The sequence below is a fragment of the Ruditapes philippinarum genome, unplaced genomic scaffold (genome assembly GCF_026571515.1).
Source record: "Ruditapes philippinarum isolate M1 unplaced genomic scaffold, ASM2657151v2 ctg7141_1_1_1_1, whole genome shotgun sequence".
NCBI lineage: Eukaryota > Metazoa > Mollusca > Bivalvia > Venerida > Veneridae > Ruditapes > Ruditapes philippinarum.
The window spans coordinates 55703-64395 of NW_026866040.1; the positions used below are offsets into that span (position 1 = coordinate 55703).

General features: G+C 32.0%; 1 long non-coding RNA gene across 1 annotated transcript; it reads left to right on the forward strand.

The window, feature by feature from the left end:
* The first annotated feature begins 255 nt into the window (after positions 1–255).
* On the forward strand, positions 256–7904 carry LOC132731095 (uncharacterized). Its single transcript, XR_009625832.1, has 3 exons — positions 256–1583; positions 3521–3607; positions 6828–7904. It is a non-coding gene; the product is annotated as an uncharacterized LOC132731095 (long non-coding RNA).
* Positions 7905–8693: the final 789 nt, after the last annotated feature.

The following is an 8693-nucleotide window of genomic DNA, read 5'->3' on the forward strand; positions in this document are numbered from 1 at the left end:
AAGTTCCTGAATTAAACTGATGAGATTCTCAATAACACTGTTTCATGGACTGAGGGGGGGGGGGGCTTTGTCCTACCTGTATTTTTGATGGGGGCATTTGTCCCATGTGTGTGTGTGTGGGGGCTTTTGTCCTACCTGTATTTTTGATGGGGGGGCTTTTGTCCTATGTGTAAATTTCATGGGGGGGGGGGGGGGGCTTTTGTCCACCTTGTCATTTTTGTGTCGCCTCTACGGAGTAGTGGCGACAAAATATAGGGATCACTTCTCCATCGTCTGTCTGTCTGTCCGTCCGTCCGTCCGTCACAAAACTTGTCCGGACTACTCCTCATAAACTACTGGTGCAATATCATCCAAACTTTACAGGAATGATCAGTACCAAGTCTAGTTGTGCATATTGTCAGCATTTTCCGGTTCAATGATTTTTGTCAGAGTTATGGCCCTTTAATAATTTTTATTTTTAAAGTTTGTCCGGACTACTTCTCTTAATTATACCACTAATGCAATTTCAATGACACTTTACAGGATTGATCTGTAGCTCAAGTTGTTGCGCATATTGCATGGGTTTTCCGGTTGAATGATTGGGTTGGGCTTTTGTCCGTATCCCGCTACAGACAACTTTTACATTATTGTATTTTTTTTCTCATATACAGTGATATTGGTAATTTTTGTAACATTATCATTGTAAGACTATCAATAAGCACCAGAAAAACTGTTTTTTATGGGTAGTGTTTTATAATTTGATATTTTACGAGAGGGGGACGAACATAAAGTATTTTTTACCACTATAATGCCTTAAACTATGGTAAAAATGTTTACAAATTTGAACTGAAGACTGACTTTACATAATATTATGTTTTTATTTCATATTTCATTTAAGATTAAGACAATAAAATACTATTTTATTTGTAATTTCTTAAATGTATACTTGTTTAATTAAAAACTGAATTTTGAAAATTCTGATGCATTACAAAAGACTGATTTTACTAAAATCATCTTATTTAATAACAATAAAAACAGGGATGATATATACCAAGTATTTTTAATCACTGGAAAAGTTATTAAATTTTCTATGTGCATGTCAAAAGATTTAAGTGATAGGATAAAGCAGATAAAAGTGGTGTTAATTTTAGAAACACCAAACTGTGAAGTGTCAACAGATGCTAACAGTCAATTACATGTAAAATTGGGCATGTTTAGGTTATAGAAATGTCTGTATCTATATTTTGGTAATGCTATGATAAAAAAATTTTGGGCACATTTGCTTTATAGTAAGTCCTTTGTAAAAACACAAGAAACATAATTGCAAATGCAATATTTATTGAAAAAGCCTGCATAATACATGTATTTTTTAGCAATTGGCCCATTTACTGTGCAGCAGGCAATATGATCATTGCTGATAATTGTTAATTTGATCATTAAGATCTTAAACAAGAGATTGCACCAATAATTACCATTTAAATAAACATTGTCTTTTTTTTATTCAGACCAACTCCTTCCATGTTAAAGTTATTATTGAAACGGATGCAGGGAAAAAACTTTGCAGACACAAAGCTGAAAGAAGAACTGCATAATACATAACAAATGTTAGTATGTTTTACTTTTCAAATACATGTATGTCGAGTAACAAATGATTGAGATTCATGATACAGATTATTCTTTTAAATTTTGTAATCACAAACAAAAACTTTTTATCAATTCCCAATTTAAAAAGTAGAGACATTCTTCAAAATTATAGTTGATACATATTAAAAACTGACATGATATTGTAATTGGACTGCTTAATGTTGAGAGTTAATAAAAAACAAAATAATTATCACATGTTGGACCATCATGGTAATTTAGACATAGGAGTGTGTTAGACAAAGTGTTTAAGGTATTTGCCTCCCAACTTAGGGATCATGGGTTTTTGCCAAAATCAGGTCAGTCCCTTACTGGGTACTGTGGCAGGGAATATAGCTATCTTTCAGACTGCCATTTTATACTGGGTACTGTGGCAGGGAAATAGCTATCTTTCAGACTGCCTTTTTATACTGGGTACTGTGGCAGGGAAATAGCTATCTTTCAAACTGCCTTTTTATACTGGGTACTGTGGCGGGGAATATAGCTATCTTTCAGACTGCCTTTTTATACTGGGTACTGTGGCGGGGAATATAGCTATCTTTCAGACTGCCTTTTTATACTGGGTACTGTGGCGGGGAATATAGCTATCTTTCAGACTGCCTTTTTATACTGGGTACTGTGGCAGGGAAATAGCTATCTTTCAGACTGCCTTTTTATACTGGGTACTGTGGTGGGGAATATAGCTATCTTTCAGACTGCCTTTGTATACTGGGTACTGTGGCGGGGAATATCAGACTGTCCGTCCGTCGTCCATCCGTAAACTTTTACTTTAAACAACATCTCCTCATAAATGGCTAAGCCAATTTCATCCAAACTTCACAGGAATGTTCTTTTGGTAGTTACCTTTAAAAATTGTTCAAAGAATTTTATTCCATGCAGAACTCTGGTTGCCATGGCAACCGAAAGAAAAAACTTAAAAAATCTTCTTTAAAAAAATCGAAAGAGCTAGAGCTTAAATATTTGGCAAGAAACATCATCTAGTCAGAGTCTACCAAGTTTGTTCAAATAATGGCCCCTAGGTCAAAATTGCCCCCCGGGGGGTCATTGATTTTCCTTTTTTGTATACATGGTATATAGTAAAAACTTTAAAAATCTTCTTTTAAAATAATTCAAATAGCTTAGCTTAGATTTTTGGCATGAAACATCTTCTGGTGGGTGTCTACCAAGTTTGTTCAAATAAAAGCCCTAGGGTCAAAATTGGCCCCGCCCCAGGGATCATTGTTTTCCCTATATGTATATAATGAAAATTTAAAAAATCTTCTTTTAAAAAACCCAAATAGCTAGAGCTTAGATATGAAGCATGAAACATCTTCTAGTGGGTGTCTACCAAGTTTGTTCAAATAAAAGCCCTAGGTTCAAAATTGGCCCGCGCCAGGGGGTCATTGTTTTTCCCTTTATGTATATAGTAAAAACTTAAAAGATCTTCTTTTAAAAACCCAAAGAGCTACAGCTAAGATATTTAGCATGAGACATCTTCTTATAGGTGTCTTACCAAGTATGTACAAATAAGAGCCCCGGGGTTAAAATTGGCCCAGCCCCGGGGGCCATTTATTATCTTTTGTGTATAGTAAAAACTGAAAAAATCTTTTAAAAACCCAAAGAGCTAGAGTTTAGATACTAAGCATGAAATATCTTCTAGTGAGTAATTGTACCAAGTTGTTGAAATAAAAATCTTGACAATTTGATTAAAAAGAATAGTTTCAACTAAATTGAAGTCAACAGTTACAAACAAATACTATTCTGTTTAAATTTCATTTTACTAATGATTTACTTTTTATTTAAGTTTTATTCATACGTGTGTAATAACTGAAACTGTATAAGTTTATTTTCCTTAAGTAAGAAAACAATATAACTTTTATTTGATGTTTTATTTAATAATGAAATATTGATTTCCTATTAGGTTCAAATGAGGTACTGAGGGAAAGTGATGAAGTAGAAAGAATCCAGATGCATATAATGACATTGATTATTGATGGAATGGATCAGTGTAAGTACTTTGGCCATACATTTTTAGCTCGACTATTCGAAGAATATGAGAGCTATTGTAGTCGCCCCGGCGTCGGCGTCGGCGTCAGCGTCCGCGTCGGCGTCTGCGTTGGTTAAAGTTTTTTGTAAAGTCAAATATCTCAATCATTACTTGAGATATTCAATTGAAACTTACAATACTTATTTATAGTAACAAGGTACATCAGATTGACAAGTGGGATAACTCTGCCTACAATATTGACAGAATTATGCCCCTTTTTAACTTAGAAATTTTGGTTAAAGTTTTTTGTAAAGTCAAAAATCTCAATAATTACTTGAGATATTCAATTGAAACTTACAATACTTATTTATAGTAACAAGGTACATCAGATTGACAAGTTAGATAACTCTGCCTACAATATTGACAAAATTATGCCCCTTTTTAACTTAGAAATTTTTGTTAAAGTTTTTTGTAAAGTCAAATATCTCAATAATTGCTTGAGATATTCAATTGAAACTTACAATACTTATTTATAGTAACAAGGTACATCAGATTGACAAGTTGGATAACTCTGCCTACAATATTGACAAAATTATGCCCCTTTTGAACTTAGAAATTTTGGTTAAAGTTTTTTTGTAAAGTCAAATATCTCAATTATTGCTTGAGATATTCAATTGAAATTTAAAATACGTTTTTATAGTAACAATGTACATCAGTTTGCAAAATTGCATAACTCTGGCTGCAAAATTTGAAGAATTATTTGCCCCTTTGAAACTTAGAAATTTTGGTTAAAGTTAAAGGTCTTCAAAGATATTACTTGAAACTTTACACATGCACTTAGGGTCATAATTGGAGGGTCATAATTGTATGTCACTGACCAAGTTCCATAACTCTATCTTGCATTAAGGCTGATTCATATCCCCTTTTCTACTTAGTCTCTTGGTTAATGTTTACATGCAAGTTTTACATATCTCAATAACTATTAAAGATATTTATTTAAAACTTCACATATGCATTTAGGGTCATAATTGTAGGTCACTGACAAAGATCCATAATTCTATCTTGCATTTAGGCTGATTTTTCTCCCCTTTTTCAACTTAGAAATTCATGGTAAAGTTTTGCTTGTAAGCTATTATCTCAATTACTACTGAAGGGTTTGTGCCCTTTTTTGGGACAATTTTATGCATTCATAATAATAAAGCAGTGATTTACTTGATAAAACATCTTAATTAGAAGCCTTTGTACCTTTTCTGTCAAATTTATGTATTCATAGGTAATTAGTATTATTATACTCAATAAAACAACCTTGTGACATTACCTTCCGAATAATCAAGCCAATACTGTATAATTAGACTCTCTCTAAGGCCTATAACATGAATTTATTAAAAAAAAAATAGACCTTTTGTGATCTTAAAAAAATTAACATTATCAAGGCTCTTTTACTATCAAGCACTTAGAACTTAGTCGAGCGTGCTGTCCTACCGACAGCTCTTGTTAGCTTACCTGAGCACTTTTGTGCTCAAGGATAGATTTAAATAGGAAAATACACAAATTTATACACAAATGTCCAGAGTTTAGATAGTTTGGCATGTAGAATTGCCTTGTGGATCCTCTACTAAAGTTATGTAATTGATGAACCTTGTATACAAATGGCCATCTGGGGTCACTTTTACACAGGGTTATATTATATGCATCACAGTGCATTTTATTCTGGCTTAATTATCTCCCTTTAAAAAGATGAAATAAAGTTTTGCATTCATACCAACCAGGAAAACTAATAAGATTTTAAATTTGTATCAATAAATTTATGATGACTAAATATATATATATTATGAAAATATTTATATAAATAAAAAAGTGAATGCCTAAATCTGTTTGAGGGTCAGCAGAAACACTAAAAAACTTCTTGATTATACTATAGAGGTTTTAGCTTAGATATTGGCTATGTAGAGGTCTATGTTGCAGTTTACTTTTGACGATATGGAAAAGGTGCTGCTAATAGGTTTTGGGCTTGAGGGTTGCTATAAAAATACAGAAATACGCTTTTAGAAAATATTTATTATTGATGAATACGAAGTTTGGCTTGCGCCATGAAAATTTTTAGTAGGAGTGCAAAGACAAAATAATGACAAATGACACAAAATTATGAATGGCAAAATGTAGAATAACAAGTATGGGATTAATACAGACATTTATATTTACCTATAAAAATACAGAAATACGCTTTTAGAAAATATTTATTATTGATGAATACGAAGTTTGGCTTGAAAATTTTTAGTAGGAGTGCGCATGCCTGAAGGTACTTAGTGCGGAAATAGAATATTTAAGATTGAGGCCTGTACCAATGGTTAGTACATACTTGTTAATAAATGAATGAATGAAGAAATGAATGAATGAGTAAATGAATAAAAGGATGAATGTATGGAATATAGGAAAAGGACACAAATATAGGACTTTACATAATTTACGGTGTACAATACGGGACATACATTTACAAATAACATTTAACATTAATACATTAATATGACCCTGCGACATTTACAAATATTGTTCAAATTTCAGCCATTTGATTAAAATTGGCCCACCTCAGGGGATCATTGATTTTCCTTTATATAGTAAAAACAAACAAAAAATCTTCTGCCATTATATTATAGAGGTTTTATCTTATAAGTAGATATTTGGTATGAAACATTTCAAGTGGACCTAAACGCAAAAAATCAAATGATGGCCCTCAGGTCAAAATTGGTCCCGCCCCAGGGAACATAGATTTTCCTTATATGTATATAGTAAAAAACTCTTCTCTAAATCTACATGAACTAAAGCTCAGTTTCAATAGCAACCAGTGATAGCAATAGCAATGAGTGAATCTACCATTGAAATTAATAGCAGGCATTGACTTCCGAAAACCGTTGATATTTAATAAATAGTTATTGATATTTCCCTGTCTGTATTGTAAAGATGTGTAAAGATACAAAATTAATGTTCTGAATCACTCTTATTTTGATGTACAAAATACTCTTTAAAGAAGTTTTACTCTGAGGTTCAAAATACTCTTATCAAAGTTTTTATCCTGAGTGAGGTAAAGAAGTTTTTATCCTGAATAACAGATACTCTTATTGTCATGCAAAAGCTTTAATGTTGATTATTATTCAAACATTTTAACAGACATTTTGTATTGCTTCATCATCATGACAAGGCACACTTAAATTTACTAATTTAGTTTTCTTTGTTTCAATTATAGGTCATGATGGACAAGAGAAGAGGTAGCCATTTTACAGCTCCAATCTCTGATGATGTTTAAAGACATATTTGGATTTGATAGATATTTTTAAAAATTGTATTATGTTTCTATTATGGTTTATTTTTATGAATTTTGTATGGCTCAAGTGTAATCAATTAAATTTCTGCATCCGTTGGCAAAATTGTTTCATTCCATCATGGCTACATGTTGCTTAAACTTGTTTTGATAATTTACATTTAAATACTTTCAATTCATTTTTGTTTAATTATAAAATATGAGACAAATGATATTATATTTAATTTCATAAATTTCTGATCAAGCTTAACAAATTTAATTCAAATGATTCAAATTGTGCATTTCTGATTGAAGTTGGTAGCTGTTTGACTTTGATATACTTTTTAGCTCACCTGTCTCAAAGTGACATAGTAAGTTTTTTTAACGCTTTTCAATTTCATCCGGGGTCCTTCCTTAAACTTTTACTTTAAATGACATCTCCTCATAAACCTCTTAGCCAATTTCACCAAAACTTCACAGGATTGTTCCTTTTGTAGTCAACTTCAAAAATTGTTAGAAGAATTTAATTCAATGCAGAACTCTGATTGCCATGGCAAACGAAAAGAAAAAAATTAAAAAATCTTGTTTTTTAATAAAAGAGCTAAAATCTTTGGCATGAAACATTGTCTAGTCAGTGTCTACCAAGTTTGTTCAAAAAAAAAAGCCCTGGGGTCAAAATTGGCCTTCCCCAGGGGGTCATTGATTTTCCTTAGTTGTATAATATTATAGTAAAAACTTTAAATATCTTTTTTTTAAAAATCCAAATAGCTGGAGCTTAGATATTAATCATGACACATCATCTAGTTAGTGACTACCAAGTTTGTTAAAATAAAAGCCCTGGTGTCAAATTTGGCCCCGCGCCAGGGGGGTCATTGTTTCTGTTTATGTATACAGTAAAAACTTAAAAAGTCTTGAAACATCTTCTAATGGGTGTCTACCAAGGTTGTTCAAATATGGGACCTGGGGTTAAAATTGGCCCCGGATCATCGATTTTCCTTGTATGTGTATAGTAAAAACTTAATAAATCTTAATATTATAAAAAACCCAAAGAGCTACAGTTTGGATACTAAATATGAAATATCTTCTAATGAGTGTCTACCAAGCTTGTTCAAATAAAAGTCCTAGGGTAAAAATTGGCCCTGTCTGGAGGGGGAGGGGTTCATACTCTCCCTATATGTGTATAGTGAAAACTTAAAAAATCTTCTTTAAAAAACCCTAAAGAGCTAGAGCTTAGATATTTATTATGAAACATCTTCCAATGGGTGTCTACCAAGTTTGTTCAAATCAAAGCCCTTAAAATTGGCCCTAACCCAGGGACCTATATACAGGTGAGCGATTTCAGGGCCATCATGGCCCTCTTGTTATAACTCTTTAACTTAACTTAAACTTGTTTGTGTTATTTTTTATCAGAGTTTGAGGAAAATTAGTTTTACTTTTTGTAGGGTAAAAGTGATTTTTTTAATTGATCTGTCAAGCCGGCTTAGCACTTTTGTTTTGCTAAGCTGGCACAACTTTTTTTCTGTAAAATTAATGTTGAACTGTTATAAGATGTGAGAAATTGTTAAGACGGCATAACATTTCTTCATCTGATGAAATTGAATTTTAATTTTGAAAAGTCGGCAAAACAATTTAACTGTTAGATAATTGTTGAACAGTAATAATTCTAAGATTTGAGAAATTGTTAAGCCGGTATAACATTTCTTCATCTGGTGAAATTGAATTTTAATTTTGTAAAGTCGGCAAAACAATTCAATTGTTAGATAATTGTTGAACAGTAATAATTCTAAGACTTGAGAAATTGTTAAGCCGGCA